The sequence below is a fragment of the Dermacentor albipictus genome, unplaced genomic scaffold, assembly GCF_038994185.2.
Source record: "Dermacentor albipictus isolate Rhodes 1998 colony unplaced genomic scaffold, USDA_Dalb.pri_finalv2 scaffold_30, whole genome shotgun sequence".
NCBI lineage: Eukaryota > Metazoa > Arthropoda > Arachnida > Ixodida > Ixodidae > Dermacentor > Dermacentor albipictus.
This window is the reverse complement of record NW_027225584.1, coordinates 1,173,470-1,191,025: the sequence shown is the minus strand read 5'-3', so window position 1 is coordinate 1,191,025 and position 17,556 is coordinate 1,173,470. Positions and strand designations below refer to the sequence as shown.

At 47.0% G+C, this 17,556-nt stretch overlaps 1 non-coding gene and 1 pseudogene across 1 annotated transcript; one reads left to right on the top strand and one right to left on the bottom strand.

Annotated features, from left to right (window-relative positions):
- LOC135908413 (carboxypeptidase M-like) overlaps positions 1-17,556 on the top strand; it is a 76,181-nt pseudogene that overhangs the window by 30,579 nt on the left and 28,046 nt on the right.
- On the bottom strand, positions 2,566-2,750 carry LOC135908449 (U2 spliceosomal RNA). Its single transcript, XR_010566337.1, has one exon. It is a non-coding gene; the product is annotated as a U2 spliceosomal RNA (small nuclear RNA).

The window sequence follows — 17,556 nt, the reverse complement described above, 5'->3', positions numbered from 1 at the left end:
GTTTGAGATGCGTCTTAAACTCCATGCGAAAAAAAAAACGTCGGCTGTAGTTCCATATTCTCTAGAGTGAACGCAGGGCCTGGAAGCGAAACCTATGAGAGAGACAGAAATTGGCGCTCTACTGTTTTGAACCATACAAGTACTTTAGTCGTAACGGAAAAAAACCCAAATTTAACGTACTAGATGCGTGCTCTGAACCGCAGCTGCTTGACCCTTGGCGTTCACTGTGCGGCAGTATGTAGGCCAGACTAAATTTCTAAAAAAAACGGCAGATCTCGCAATATGCGCTGATTGAAATTGCTTGGAACGTTAAAATTAACCTCCTCATGCTCCGAAAATATACCTTAGGCGGGATCCTTATGCTCGATAATACTTGCATTTGATGTAATGTTTACGTAGTGGGTGGATACCCATCCTAATGCAGCTGGGATCTCGGATACCAGTCGTAGCTTCCGGTTGAATATCTTAGTTTTTATGTCTAATTATTTTCACCGTAGTCACTGAACGCCGTAGCTACAGTAACAGATTTCTTTTCCATTAACAATAAGCGCTGGCGATATTTGCTTAGCGAAGGTGTCAAATTCACAACTCTCATCGCATGAGACCGCTTTCTCGGTCAGTTGTCTGCTCCTAAGTTGAGTTACTAGGTGCCGCCTTTGGGTGAAATGATGTGCCACACCCATCACCATGACTGTGAATGATTCTGGCTTACACTCCAACAGGTAGACCTAGTACGAAGCCTGTCCCAAAATAGTCATGCAGTCAGTCAGGAAAAAAAGCGCGAGAGGTTGTAGCGGCATCACTATCTCCCTCTTCCCAGTCGTCATGAAAAAAAAAGAAGAAAAAGCGCCGCCCAACACTCCGTACAGATGGTTAGCAGCGAAGCTGAAATGTGCTGCCACGATCTTCATCAATGAGTTAATCCCGACGGTTCATTAAATGACGGCTTGGTAGGCTGCAGTATCGTCGGTATGCAGTTCCTGCTTGTGCTCGGATGCACGAGCCTGTTATTTTGCCTGGGCTGCAGCATCGGCAAGGCGTAGACGAGCTCGTTTCCAGGTATGCTGCTGGCGCTGCTAATCGAAAGATGCCTGCTCCTAAGGAGTACGTATAACGTGTGGCCTACCCATTTTGGAGCCGGAGAGAAACTTCAGCGCGCGCGTTCGGCTGCGACGGAGGGCAATGACGTGACTGCTGGCGCATTTGTTCCAACACCACGCAGATAGCGCAAGCCTTTTAACCGCAATCCGTGACGTGATGTTACGTGCTTCGACTGCCATAGAACCTAACGAAGATGCTCCCGAGTAGTCAACAGTGATTTTCACGCCACTGTTTTCATCTCGCCAGCCTTGTCGATGGAAATTTCGGGCCACGTCATGGATCGAAGTAAACAGACCTCGTGCTAGCTAGGTGGTGTTGGCTGTCTTTCGCTCTTTTTTTTTCGCATATGCGCATAGGGTAGCGCTGGAGGAGTTTACGGTGTACAGGCGACCAACAGACGGACGCACGGAGGGATGAATCGGCTAGCCGTATAGAGCTTCGCTGTAAATGTTCATTTTAGCACACGCCGGACGGATGTACCACAAGCGCAGCAAATTTTGCGCGCTTGTGGTACATGCGCAGGAAGTTTTTTCTAGCTTGTGGTAATTTGCACAGCACAATTTATATATTCTAAAATCCAGATCGGTGAATCGACTTAGTAAAAGATCAGTACCAAACGCCATGTGAATTTTTGCAAGCATAGAGCAGCAATGCATGAACTATTTCAAAGACAAGATGAGGGAATGCCATATAAGAAAGAACTTTAAGTTGTCGAGCGTTTTCGGAAAAGCAGAGAAGACCCTCGGGATGATCTATGATCTGCACGCCTGCCTGGCTCCTGCGAAATTTAAACCATTGATCGTGTTCTTGTGCCAAGTGGCCGCCAAATGCCTGTCATAAAGACACCACTTATTGCTTTGTCAAAGTGATTTATTCGCTGAATTCTGAATGAAAATTTCCAAATGTGAAAGTTTGCGCCAAGATGATGCCAAAGCTGCTAAATCCAGAGCAAATGTTGCGACGAAAAGAATTATGCGCTGATCGAAAAACTGCAGGCGACAGCGATGAATGCTTGAAGTTACGAACGAGACACCGAGCTCAAGTCACAAAGCAAGGAATGGAAAAAGAAAGATAAGCCAAGGCAAAAAAAAAGAAAGAGTAGAAGCACAAAACAATAAAAGTCATGTCGATTGCGTTTTTCACCTGTAATCTAATTGTGCAGGACCAATTTGCGTCTCAAGGTTAAGCCGACATTGCATATATTTATGTGAGTGCCGTGAAGCGCTTGATAGGCCGCTCACACCGTGTGAGAAAATTTGTCCAAAGAGGGGCACTAGATTTTCCGCCATGATTCCTTGTGCACTCTGCATTGATAGTGCGTGACTTTTCGCAAGGCCATTGACTCAATTCTATAAGTTTGTTAGAGGACCCTCCCTACCTGGAGAATTTAGCCCTCCTTGACTTATCTTTTTACAGCGAAGCTTTATATAACTAGTTTCCAGGAGATCGACGTCCGTAGACCAGAAACCGTGGGTTGATTCCGGGGATTGTGCAATACCGGGCCGACCCGCGGCGGAGGTGAAGCAGATCTTCAGGAACTCCCCCAACTTGCAAAAATAAGTTTATTTTCTTGGATCCAAATACATTCCGAATCAGATATTAGGCTGATACGAACAGATAATACACTTTGACCCGCCTCGACCACGTCTACGTTCGCACCGCCCTCTCTTTGGCGGCGTTCCAAGCGCTTGCGTATCTCCTTTCCTTCCGCTCTCCCGTGGTGGCAGTCCCGTCGAAACGTCACGCGTGTCCATCTTCCTCCGGCTCCTCGGGGTGGCACGCCCGTCGTCCTCGTGAATGTATATAAAATCACGATGAATGAGCGCGTACCTATGTTTAAAATTCTGCTTCACCTCTGTGTCGCTTGCTAAACAGGTTCGCTGGTCATCCACCTTCACAGAGTGGGATGGCTCTTGATTTATTTACATATAGCGGACTTCTTGAGGGAAGTCAAGCAACGGTTCTTTCTTTTTTTTTTCATTAGAAACGTCGACGTGCCGAATATCGAATATAATTGCGATGTAACGCTCCTGTCACAGTCCTGAAATTTTCTCTGCAACGTACGGATTAACGCTCTGAAATTACAAGTTGTCGATATCATTCAAACACAAAATACCTATCGTGCATGCTTTCTTTCATAGGATAATCAGCAATTTTATTTCTCTCGCAACGGCTGCTGCGTTCGAGTGAGTCCGTGTGCCACCAAACAAATGCCTAGTACTTCCGACGGGCGCGAAAACCCTGTTATACAGCCTGGCTGTCTGATGTACTTCTTCTCAGGTTGGCCTCTATATGTCAAGATTCTTTTTTGTTCAAATGTAAACTGGTGCTTCGGAGGTGTGATTTCGGGAATGCGACGGAAAGAAAAAAAACGTCATCACTACTGAAGCAGTCAACAGTAGAGAAAAAGTGTCATCGCAATTGGAAAAGGGGCGGAACCCGAGTGTTGTGTCCAACGTAGGCTAATATGACAGTGCCTCCATTGACGTATCTTAAAGCTCGTGAAATTAATTGTCTCTAAACATACTGCACGAACATTTAGGACAGACCTGGTTCATCTACCTACACAATAATTCAAGAAAGTAAACGGGAGGATGGCCGCTTCAGTAGCTCAACTGAGAGAGCATCGCAAACGTAACGTGAAAGCAGGCCTCTGGCAAGCCGACTTCCATTTCTCTCTTCCTTATACACCATTTTATACTTAAAATACTGTTTCACCCATGTATTCTTTGACTTCGTTGTCTGTCAGCAGCATTTGGTTGTAAGAACGCTCCATTATTTCTTACGAGAATTACGTTGTCTTTTCTTTTCAAATCCTATAAATTTTATTACTCTTATCTAGATCAAACTTTAACATTCATTGTAATAGATGAACACTTGTTGCTGAGAAATCATGGCTACTTTGGTTCGAAGTAGACTAACCGCGTTGGGAGAGGAACTCGATTTTTGGTAGATGTAGGTTGTGAGGAGGATACTGTAGGGCACCTTAAGTCCTTAATGTGCCATTGGAAATTTGATCAACGGCTGCAGCAACTAGCAACATAGTTTACTTTGCTAGCCTTGTCACCTTATTTTTTCTATAGGAAAAGTCTGGTCAGCTCGCTCATGAAGAACTCATCTCGTGTGTCCATCGACATTCGTGTTTCATGCATTGTGTTTATTTTCTATTATTGCGATATAAATTAAATCCACACTGTAGGAGCTTTTCTGCCATCATCGTCGCCGTGATGTTACGTGTAACGTACGAGGGCTACAACACCGACGCCGCGTGCGCTATGCTGTATGTGCGAGTGCAAGCGCCCGAGGGTGCGCCGACGATGATGGCGCAAGCTCGCGCGAGCAAGGGAGGAAAGCGTGGAGGAAGAGCGCCATCTTCCTTCACGCTCAAGGTGCCGCGAGAAGGGGAATGAGGGGGGTTCTATTCTGGCGGCGGCTGCGTATGGCGTGGCTGCGCGGGCCCTATCTTGAAAGCGATCAGTGATTGGGACAGAGCGCGCCGATTTCGGATAGCTTCGTGTGCGCTCAGTTCTCGTTGCTTAGTTCACATTGAAGCGAGAGGCCGCGCGAAGGTCAGTTTGCTCGCTGCTGCTGCCGCACTTTCTCACTCCAGCGCTTTGACAGCGGGTATTTGAAGTCATCGAGGGAGAGCGTTCATGTTTGCTTGTGGGCACGTGACACCATGCTAGTTTATTTAGTCAGTAAACAAATCGTTGCAAGTTTATTCAGCAGGTAAAAGTACTATTCCTTTTGGTATAGCTGTATACTAATTTGCTATGGCAATTGATGCTTCAGTTATACGGCGAAACTGCGACGTTTTGTTAATTGCGTAGCAAACAAAGCACGAGCAAAATAGGAAGAAAAGCTTTAGCAGCTGCTCTAGCGCTCCCAGGAAGGCTGATTTATCTGATCACTTATAGCTATAACAAATAAACGAAAGAAGACAACACAAAATAATTCCGAGACATTTGCAACTTCTCTGGGTGTCTGGCTTCATCATAGCATACTAAAACGTCGGTCAAGCTTACGCACAAGATTCTTCAAAATACATTGAGCAACGAGTAGCCAAGCATATGTCGTAACGCTGTGTCCGAGCTTAATTCACGCCAGGACAATATTCAAACCGCGAACCTAATGTTTTTCTGTACACTACTGATAACTACTGGAGACTGAAGCATCTCCTGTAGGTTGTAGTTGTTAAGACGCCTTGGGATCATCTCGATCTCCTCGCTTGTCATTTGCGTTCGCTTGCCCAGCGCAGCCATGATAAGCCAACTAGTCCAAGAATAGGTTTTGATGCACCAGAAGTTTCCGCACCTAGTTTAGGCCTGCAGCACATCTGATTCAACATGTAACACCATTATGTCGAATGAAGACAAGCTGAATAACTGGCCTGATGCTTCAGTAGCGGCCCTCAATGTTGTGCCAGTCCCAAAAGTAGGACCAACTCGCCCAACCTTTGACGTTACTGCAGAGAGCCGAGCAAGCAGAGCACCTGCAACCTCAAAGCAGTTAGCTTCGCATATAAAAAAAAACATGCAGTTTGCTATAGGGTCATTGAAGATGCAATCCAAACTACATGGAAGTCAAGTGCGGGCACTCGATTTCAATATTCCTGTAATCACCCTTGTCCACTTTCCTCTGCTTGATTTAGTCTCGCCTTGGCTTCAAGGCACAGCCATGGTATTTATTCGCAACCTGCCGCAGTTACCACAGTGGCTACGGCGCCCTGCTGAGCTCGAGGTCGCTGGTTCCATCCCGGCCACAGCGTCCACATTTCGAAAGGGACAAAATGCAAGGACTCTCGTTCACCCAAATTTATGCGCACGTTAAGTAACCCCATGATCTGAAAATTAGTAGGCGGTCCACCACCATGGACATCCCTCATAACCAAATCGTGATTATGGCACGTGGAGACCCGGAAGGTAACATAATTTAGTCTTTTTGCATTCAAAGTTGTCTCTCAAACCGTACCTGCTTTTTAATGGAAATTAAAATGACACAGACTTAGTCACTTCTCGTGGGGAAAGCTGCTATTTTTCACATGACAGCAGTAATAGTAACAACGTTGTAAGATGACAACAAACCACATACTTTCCGTCAGTCTAGAGCAGAGTGCACCATGGGCTAAGGAGAGTGAAATAAAGTCCGCGAATGGTCCTGGCCACACTGCATTCTTCCTGCAAAGTGCTGGCATATACTAAACTCGACTACTCTTACATTCACTGAAATGTCGCCTCTTCATGTACGCCACTGACTGTCAAATTATTTTATACTGCTTTCGGGAATGATTACATCTGCTTTACGCAGCACCCAGCGTTGTATGGCACTCTTGCAAAAGGCATAACTCGACGACATGACGTTACAGCCTCCAAGATGCAACAACCTACACAAGTACTATACCACGCGAAAAAATATGACACTGTGCTTGAGTAGCTAGATAACGCTCTTATCCCCTGCCAACAGTGCGACGCGCAATTTGTACGGGTGCTACGAGACTCTAGAGCATTTCTTGTGTCACTGTCTACCCTTTGACGCTCAACGACGTGCTGTACAAGTGAGACTCAGCCTATTAGCTAATACAGTGCTCTCAGTGGAAAAGATCATGAGACCATGGCTTATGCATTCATGAATGGAAACGGCCACAAAAGCTCTTCTGCACTTTCTGAAAGCTACTTGACTGTACTAGCACTTGTGACAGCGGACATCCTTGTGCGAATGAAATTGCAATGACTTAATCTTCAATATTTTTCCTTTCCTCTTTTTATTTTTTTTTCTCGTTTCCCCACTTCCAAGTGTAGGGTAGCCAATCGGGCACGTCCTAGGTTAACCTCTCTACCTTTTCTACTTCGTTTCGCTCTCTCTCTCTCCCTCTGCAGCTAGCAATTATTCAGCTCATGTTGAAACGAACATGCGAGAAAGCGAGCATTCCCGTAAATAGCCACAGATAATCTGAGCTTTCAGTTCCCATCGATGAGGCTGTTTGTACCCACGGCACTGACAAGCGCAGCTGTTTTAATATGCACCCGATTGCGCAGATGGTGGGCCACCAGCTCATGGTGCACCTGACCTCGCACCTGCTGACTCAGTACAACGTGGACCCGTACGTGCGCAACCTGGTGGACAGCACGCGTATTCATACCATGCCCAGCATGAACCCCGATGGATATGAGGTGGCCCAGGAGGGCAGCTGCTGGGGCACGGGAGGACGGTACGTGTCACGAATGTGCCGCGCCCGAGTTTTTTCATGGCTTTTGATGACTAATTACCGACTCTAGCCAACCAGGCGCATTCAGATAGCAGCACTCTGCAAGATGGTGTGTCGATAAGCGTTAACTGGAACATCAACACCGTTCGCCACAGATTTTGATGGCGTATTTCGTGTATTTGGTGCTGAGTACTGGAGTTCTGGTAAATGAATGTTGCTTCATTACAGCTAGGCTTTAGTTCCGCAATTGATACACGTGCACTAATTTGATTATCTACAAAGTTAGATAGTGAACTTTTCTTAAATAATCAACGTCACTCTGCAATTAGTTTTAAAAGTTTTAGTGTCCGCCTCTTCAAGTTGCCGAGGTCATAGGGCATAAGTGTGATATCTACCACAGGAGACTTTCAAGTATTTGGTCCATTTTATTGCATACATAAGCAACCTGGTACAAAGCGCAATTCGACGCTGGACGACCGCGTACAAGGAGAGTAAAGTATTTAACGTGGAGGCATGAGCATAAAACGCTTTCGGGGGCGCCACACTGCTTTCCTGTGGCGTTACCTTCGCGAGAGGTGTCATTGCGCTGACCGGCCTCCTTTTCTAATTTCACGGCATCACCTGCGTTAACGAGAAGCAAAATTGTACACAGGTTTGTCCATACTATTGTGCTATGGATGCTTTCACTTAACATGTAAATTAAGTCACATTGCTGGTGACATGACAATGAAGAAACAGTAGTAGCGTACGACTTTTTATCCGCCATTATTATTCCTTGTAATATTGAATGTCCCTGTGCATTGTTTTCCCGTTATTAGCCCCCTCCCACTACGGCTCCCAACCGAGTGAAGGCAAAAAAACAACAATACTGGATCTTTTAGTTTTCTTAATTTAGACACGGAAGAACATATACCAGCGCGTGTCTAAATATGAAGCATGGCGTCTATTCACGCAGCCATTCGCACACTTGTTTGGCAAAAGAAACCAGAACAAAAGCGAGCACGCTTTTGCGGCCGGATGGTTTTAAGAATTATATGCCGGGCTGTTTGTGTGAAAAAGTGAGAGTTTCTTGCAAGTAACTCTGCGAGAAGTAAATAGTAAATAGTGATTGCGTTCTTTTCTGCTCTAATGACGTTCTTTTATTCGCCTGGCCGATAACCTGCCCCAACTTCGGTCTCCTGTAGATCTACAGTATACCTAGCGGGTGCCTTCACTTTTGATGAGAGCTGTGCAGTTTCGCATTGAAGACGGAACTGCAACCGCTATATTTCCCAACGCCTTGACGCGCACACGAGGTTACAAGCTTCTGTGCGCCTTAACACGCTACACTTTATTTATACATGTTGTTACGAAGAGGAAGCCGGATGCGGTAACGTATTTACAACTATTTACACTGGGACAAGTTAGTGGTAATCAGGCAGTCTGGTATAAAGATCATAGCTCCAGGAGACAGCCTACCGCTTCCTCTTCGTCTTCCTCTTTTGCGCGTGGTCCTGTTCAAATGCACCAATAGATAACATTCATTTATTTATTTAGTTCTTTAAGAATACACATTGAAGCGCTAAGATAAGGGTATTAAATCAGAAGGAGTGGGGCAAGATTCGTGTAATTTAGCACATAAAATACACAATTATACAATTATTAGCATTCGGCCACATAGTATAGCTTAGAAGACACATACATTAAAATATTTATTGCAGTGTGTCCGGAATAACTAAACACAACCAACAAGGAGGTAAAACTTTAAGATCATTGTGCGCACTGTATACGCCAAAGAGAAGAAACAAAAAATATGTCCGTTTCCAACGAAAGGCCAAGCATTGTATAGCGATAGCAAAGTATCAGACAACTGCGCCAAGCAACGTTCATATCATCAGCGGTAACGTAATTTGCAGTAAGTATTCGCTCACTAATTAAATTAGCTAGCATGGTGTGACGCACGCGCGGGCAAGCATGAACAGATCCTACTCGATGAGCGCGAACACTCGCTGTGACAACGCTGGCGTGACGGAAAGCGCGAACAGAGAGGAGCGAACGCCACTGCTGCCTCTCCCGTGAACGTCTCCCGAAAAAATTACCGACGATTACGTTACTTCCTAATGCGAAATTTGAGCGCAGCAAATAAGCTGTTTCACCTTTTCGATAGATTGAGGCAAAGAAATCGAGCAACACATGTATGCGCTATCACAGAATTTTTTTTTTATTTTTCACACGTATTCCTTTAACAAAGACTCCATTAACAGTTCTTGACAGTCATGAAGGAAGCTTTGTGGTCGGAGAAATAGACTGATATATGTTCGACTTGGTACACCAATGCTTGATTCTCAAAGACGAGATCTATACAAGTGCCTCGCGAGGTTGTCACAGCCGTGGGACGCGTTACGAGCGAGAGGAACGGGATGTTCTCCCGCATAAGTGTTAGGAAATTGCTGTTTGTCTTTATGTCAACATTAAAGTCCCCCACTACTAACATCGGTGTGGATCGATGGACGGTTAATGCGAGTTGCAGGAAGTGCACGACGTCTTTCGTGAGTGCGGTAGCGGACTCACGAAAGCGGTATCAGTCGGTCGCTGCTAGCGCTGGGGGGATGAAAGGGGGGCGGAGCTGGTTATGAGGCCGACGACAACGCGAAACCCAGGAACGGACGCCAAAGAGCCATTTGTGTAGCCAGCCCTCCTCCACAGTCTCTCCTCCTCCCTTCCATCATCCTCCCTCGCCCGGAGAGCCGACAGCGCGCATGCGCGGCGGCGGAGCAGCGGCGCATGCGCGGCGGCGGAGCGCGGCGGCGGAGGCGAGCTGGTTACGAGGCCGACGCCGACGACGACGACGCCGACGACGACGCGAAACCCAGGAACGGACGCCAAAGAGCTGCGCTCTAAAAAACGGAGATTGCACGAGACCCACAGAACCACGCGGGCGGAGGGACAGCGTGTATGCCCGCCGCCAGCCCTCGCAGATTGGCCAACCCTTGACACCCACCGAAGAGTGCCTCCGTGTTAGGGCTGCGCATGGCTGGAAGAAGAGAGGCGCGCTCACACGCCCCACGATCGCCGTGCCCGCGATGCCCAGCGAACGGCGTGTGGGAGTGACACACAGGACCTTATCGCGCTGGCTCGAAATGGCGGAAATTTGCCTGGAGTGTGCATATGTAATTTTTGTCGCAATATAAGAAATGCTGGTTGTGGTATATTGGGGCATGGGAAGCCTACCACCAATACTGTCTGCAACGCAATCAATGTAAAACGTGAAATAATACGAAGAAACGCCGAGTAACAAACAGGGAAATAATTATACTTACGAAGTAAATTATACATGCGATGCCAAAGCGCGGAGCGAAACCTAAAAAAAGATTATTATGTGAGAGATTGTGGTATGGGCTTCGTTCAACGTAGGCATTAGTTCTTGTACTCTTGTGACGGGAGGGCTAGAGGCATTTATGGTGGCAGGCTATTCCGTTGACTTATATCGCGTGGAATAAATGACACTGCAACGTTCGGAGGTGTTATGTAATAAGCACGTTTCATTTCATGAGGGTGATCTCGGAGCGTGAAAGTAGTTTTGCCGTGGTGTCTGGGTCTCTGGAAGAGACGTTCCTGCAGGGATACCGGGGGATAGACTTTGCGAAGGCGTGGTGTTGCTTTCATGAAAAAGGAAAAAAAGCAACGCTTAGCTACGGGACCACAGGAAGACGGAACAGGAGTGCAGTGACGCTAGTGCAACGCTGAACATGCCTGAGTCAACCTGACGGTGCATTTCCGGAATCGCAGGCACAACGCTCGTGACGTGGACCTCAACCGCAACTTTCCGACGCGCTACAACACGCAGATGGAGGAAGAGCAGCCCGAGACGGCGGCCGTTCGACGCTGGTCGCGCGAGATCCCCTTCGTGCTCGCCGCCAACCTTCACGGTGGCTCGCTGGTTGTAAACTACCCTTTCTACTACGCCAATCCCCTCATGCAGGGTAGGTAGCACGCGTGGTGCACTTACAAGCGCCACGTGATCTGCTATTCACAATCACGTTTCGGCTACTAAGATCGGCCTGACATCATGTGGCGGTGAGGGCTGCGTCTCTGCCTTTTCGAATACGCACTGCAGACGGGAGGGCTGTAGCAAGAGTAATTACACGGACATTGAACTACGAATATTATAATTCTAAGCTTGAGTAGTAAGTTACGCAACCACCAATAGTAAATCGGCTTTCCTTAACGGGATAAAAAAGGTAAGACATGTAAAAGAAGATTAGGAAAAACGAAGATGGGTAGCAATGCTGCCGTGAAATTACGGACCTGCTCGCCTTGACGGCAATGATTTTAACAGCGTCCGCTCTGGTGTAGTCAATTGTTCGTCAATGAAGGAGTACATTGGATTCGAAAGCAACTAAATACCTAGTTTCGGAGGTTTTGAGAAATTTTTGCGAGTCAGAACGAGCAAAACAAGAGGAAGTATACTTTCTCATTCGTATAGCACGACACTGACCTACCGGCGCTGCGGTAGAGGTGTAACATTTACTGTTCAAATTTTTCGGCCAAGAGAATTTATTAGGGTAAATAAATAGAAATCCAGTGTAAAATTACACTACTACACTAAGTGAGTGCATTGAAAGAAACGCTGAAAAACCATCCCGTCCATCTAGATGTTGTGACAGGGCAAGGTCGGCTGACCTATGATCGCTGATGGTATAATGCATCCAAAATTTGACGCAGCATTTGTTTTATTAGTTCTAATTTGAAACAAAACTCACTGGCTTCTTTCTTTAAATTTAGCATTAAAACTGCATCAACTGCATCAGCGCGTCCCGCTTCCGTGCCCACAACTCGAAAAATAAATTTTAATTATAACTCTCGATGTTGAGTCGAACGAACTGTTCTGTGTACGTTTGCTGCCCCTTCGTTTATGATTTCTACACTCCTAGTTCCGTTTTGATGATCACTTAACGTCGGTCGCAGCCACCTTGCTTATATCGGCTTTCTCTGTAATCTCATATACCGTATTACATGACGAGTAAGTTATTGTCGCAGTCCTTTGGAGCCACTATTACAAATAAAACCAGGAGCCTTCATCAAAATACCAAGGTCATTTGTCAGCGCTCACTCAGAGCACACTCCTTGTTTCCATAATTATTCATGGCGTCCACGCAGGTCCCAAGCAGCAACATCACGCTGCTTGCGTAGGATGCATTGAGCAACACAAAGGTGAGAGTCAGCATAAACGGAGAACTGTTTCCGCCCTCCTCGATTTCGACAACATAAATTTAGGTACGTGAGTGTTTCCGAATTTCACCCCTACTGAAATGCGGACTCCGGGGCCAATAATGTAACCAATGACCTCGAACTCTGCCCCCTGTATTATCAGTCACCCAGGCACCGCCACATATAGGGGGCAACACTTATTAGAAATTTTTTCATGGGGGCCCTGACTCAATGTGGTCACCGAGCTCCTTTCGTTCGTTTGAGACCCAATTACGCGGCGTGCGCGGGTACTGGTCCAGAGTCGTACGCTTGCATGTTCTAATTATCTGTGCTCAGGTGATATTAGATCAAGTGTTGGGAGCTTAACCTGCAGCTATACGGTCAGCAACGTGAACGAACAGCCCGCGATTCAAAAGCGCGGTTAGTTGCACCATCGATTCAACAAATCCGTTACAAACCATACAAGGTCGCATTCAGGCCGAAATACTGCACGCATGATTCAACCGCATTTTCTCCTGTTCTACCCATGCTGTACACCTACTCACTCTCTCTCTCTCAGGCTTTGAAGAGGATCGCAAGCCATCTCTGACACCCGACGACGACGTGTTCCGGCACATCTCCGGCGTCTACTGATTCAACCACGCCAACATGCACCTAGGCGTGGCGTGTTCCCCACACAGAGGGTCGGTCGTTCCCAATGGCACAACGAACGGTGCTGCCTGGTACGCCTTCTCAGGTACGCAGTGCGCACAGGGGGCACAGCGCACCGACGCTTGCGTTGGGGCTAGTCGGTGCTCAGTGACCACTGCCTTACCTCGGCAAAGTCACAGACTGCGCGAAGCAGCAGCACGAGTGCTAATGCAGAGCACGCGCCGCGTGCGCTTTGCTTATACCTACTCGAACACAGTGCGCGTGTTTCTGCTGCACGGCGTGGCTGTGGGCTGCGACAGCACAGAACTACGGCCTATCAGACTGGCCTGTGCGCTCTTTAGCGTTCAGACTTTCGAGTTGTGTTTGCTATTCTTGTTTCCCGCTTTTAACGAAGAAGCACGAGTTGTCGGATACGGATGAAGACAAGTCCCGCGAGGAAGTACACGATTTCAAAGGGGCGGTGAAGAGAGGGAGGGGGGGAAGAAAACGACGAAGGTAGGGAGGCGAATATAGTTGTCAAAGGGTCATTGCAAGTTGTAAGACGCCTGTTCAACTAAACTCTTCCTTTTATTAATATAGCAACCGTCGCGAATAAGTTCCAGCCAAGCACATGGAACGGCCGTGATGCTTGTTCATCGACACACCATTATGCGCAATCATACAAATTTTGATTACCAGATTGCTAGCCACTTGCAAAGGATTCGCATCATAGATTGAGCATGATGCAGACAAATACGTGAGGAACACAACACGGTGCGAGAGTGTAGTATTAGCTTACGAGTTATTTTGGATAAGCGGTAAGTGGCACTAAGAGGGAAAAAATGGTGCTTCACCGTTTATATATAGATAGGCCGTCCCAGCTGTACGTTCGACTCCCCTCTAACCGCTATAAGAAAAAGTCAGGCTACCCTAGCGCCGCTTACGCTAGCCAAACATAACGTTAACCAAACGTGGCCGAGGCGAAAGTACAATAGTCCTCACGGCGTAATCGCTGTGAGAATACGTCGTGCCACCCTAACTCGTTTTACGCTAACCTAACCTAACGTTAGCCTAACCTAACCTTGCCGAGATGCAAAGACAAAAATCCGCACGACGTAACCGCTTTGAGAATACGCTGCGCCACCCTAACGCCTTTTACGCTAACCTAATTTAACCTAATCTAACCTAAACCTAAGTTAACCTAACGTGGGTGATATGCAAAGCCAATAATCCTCACCGCGGGCCCATCAGGGACTGATATTCAAACGCGGAGGCTAAGGCGCTGTGAGTTTATTTTATTCAAAGGCAACCACTCAAAAATGCTACTCAAAACCCGCAGAAAGCAGCATATGAAAAGCCTGCCACCAGCGAAGATACTGCACCAGCAAAGCAGGCTGGGCCTCTACTACAGCTCCTACTGCTCCCCTGAAAAAATCAGTCATGATTTTTTTGAAGGTAGAGTGCCGTAAGGGGCAAGAAAGGTTTAATGCTGCATGACTGCCTCAGCACCAGTGCCGCAGGTGGGAGAAAGTCTGTCCGACGTACCTTCAGACAAAGCGATAACCTGTGTGTCCCATTGCCTCACCATGTGGGCAGCCAGCGTCTGAGTGTAAACAAACATGACCCCACTCTGCGATGCTGGCAGGCCTAGGGGACAAACGCATACAACACGAGCACAGAAAATACTCCTACGTAGTGCCTACACAAAGTCAGATATCCAAGAAGCCAAAGCCCCCATATTTTCTCTCGCACCCGCTCGTACTCGTGCCTGCGTCGGGCGATCCCTCCATTGAGCATCTCGCGCATATCGTAGTGTTTGCGAGTTCGCGTCTCTTATGCGTGTCGTTTGAATTTCAAGCATGAGCATCGCTTCTTAGTGCTTTTCAACGATGATGAGTGCTATGGTGAAGTTACGATTAATTGTACAATGTTTGTATCTAAGCAATTGCGATTGCTTTCGGCTTGCTATAACTTTTGAGCGCCTTGATGTACAAGTAGTACGTTTTGCAAATAGCACTTCTAGTGCGGGATTCGGCACTGCGTCTCAGAAAATCTGCACTTATTATTTAATAAAAAATAGTTATTGCTGCTCCCTGACAATGAGTGCACGATGCCACCACCACAAAGTAACGTCGAATTTATACATGTTGGGCGTTTGCAATGAAATGGTTAGAACATTGGGCCGTTGTGCTGGAAGACAGATTCAACCCCACCAACAGTCACACACTGCTTTACAGCCCCATGGGTGGACTTCGCCCACTTTGGAGGTGGGTTGAGTGTGTGCAGTAGTGTCACAGTCGACACTAAATTGCAAGTTTCCGAGAAGTACCAGTTATAGGAACGTCACATTGGTAAATGAGAGTGTGGATGGTCACACATGCGTACGGGTGTTGCAATCATCACAACCTATCTCATACTTAGACAAAGACTTAGAAAGTTCTAGCCTAGTCTTCTTAAATTACTTGCACTCAATGGCTGAACAAACATTAACACATACAAGGAATTCTCGACACAGAATTCTGTGACACTCTGCATATGGCCTAATAATTGATGTGAGTTTCTTGCAATTAGGTGTATGGGATGTTGCTGGGAGGCCGACTTCGGTAACCTAAGGCATTTGCTATGGATCCCGGCACACACTGGATTGAGCACCCCCAACGAAGTGACTCACCGCGTTGCTCGAGGCCTCACTTACCGAGCATCATCGGAGGACGAGCCCCCGCGGAGTACTGCAAACGTCTGGGCGTTGGAGAATCGTATGACCAGGTTCCACGACATCACGGCACACTACCAGTTACAAAGACGCGTAAACCCATTGCCTCACGCTAGGTTAGACAGGACGCAAGCAGTCCACTTCAGGCAGTTACAAACGGATTATTACAGAAACCCCAGACTCATGCACGCCATGTATCCAGACATGTACACTAACAAACAGATGCACATCATGTGGCGACGTTACCACACTTAATCATAGATTATGGGAGTGTCAGGACTTAACAACCAAGTTGGGCAGTGCCGACCCCTCCGTCTCCTCCACCGCCAGCCTCCGCTCACGCTGGAAGACCGCACTGCTCAGCTCGAACCTGACAGCACAACTCTGGGCCGTCCAGCGAGCCGAGGAAGCCGCTTCGAGACAAGGTCTCGGAAGCGCGCCCGCGGCGGGTGCCCCAGACCAACTAAAGAGACGCCGGACTCGAAGCTCATTGATTTGGAAATAAATTTTACGTTCTTCTTGCAATTAGTCACATGGGAAAAGGGATGGGTCAAGTGCATAGCTTCACCGCAGCATGGCAAGATGTTTAGTGGTGGGGTCAGCGAATAAATTTTTGCCCTACATGCATTTTTAGTGTACTCTACCGATTCTGAAACCCCAAAGACAGAAGTGTTTAGTAACTTTTGCACGATTATTAAGGCGAAATCCTTAGATGTCTATGTTGGCGGTTGACCGTGGTGAAACTGCGCCGTAATAAAACATGGTCGACGTCGTAAGGAGAGTCCAGGAATGGTCTGAATAACGGCACATTTCTTAGGCAGGTGCAACAAAGTAAATCTGTGGCTTTCAATAGAAAGTTTGGTGCATTTCGGTCATGGTGGGAATCGAACCTGGGACTACGGGGTGTGAGATGAGCACGCTTCCCTGAAGTCACGGCTGCTTTTTTTTCTGTGTTACCTTCATTACAACACCGCGTAAACGCGTACAAAGCAGGTGACTTGGTGCAGAAAAAAAATATATTACATCATTTCGAGAGACTGTACATATTTAAAAGGCCCACAAAGATGGTATCACAGACACCAAACTGTCAAGCTCCTGAAACCACTCTGGTGGTTCAGTCATGTGCTTGAGGGCATCATGCGTGTACCTAAGACTTTCACTTAGGTGTTCCCTCGTAGACCTTTCATCTACGCGGGCATTCCTGCCATCCATACGCGTTTTCCACACGCTGATCAAACACAAAAGCATTATCAAGTAAGCCGGCACTCCCCCTGTGTCTACGCATGGTAAGAACCGAATACCGAAAAGATTTAACGGCAGTTCATTCTTCAGAGTTCGTTTGAGAACTTCCAAAAAGAAAACGGAGTCATGGCAATCCAAGACGATGTGCTCAATAGTTTCAGGTTTCTTACATATGATGCAGTTAACAGACCATGCAACAAAGAAGCTCTTGCTTTGTAGCCGTGGCTTCGCAAGGATAGGGCCAGAATGCAATTGAAAAAAGAAGGTTTTCGCTGATGATTTAACCAGCATGTTTTTAACGCATTTCAGCACATTGCGTTCAAGTCCTAAGTTATACATCGTGCGGTATCAGGATGCGGCAAGAAAACATCAACTAGATCACTATAAAGTTTCTTACGCGTCACACAAGTCAAAAATTCATTCGAAAAATGCGCTTTCCGTAAAGAAAGCGACCTAGTGATTTCCCCGGAAAGCC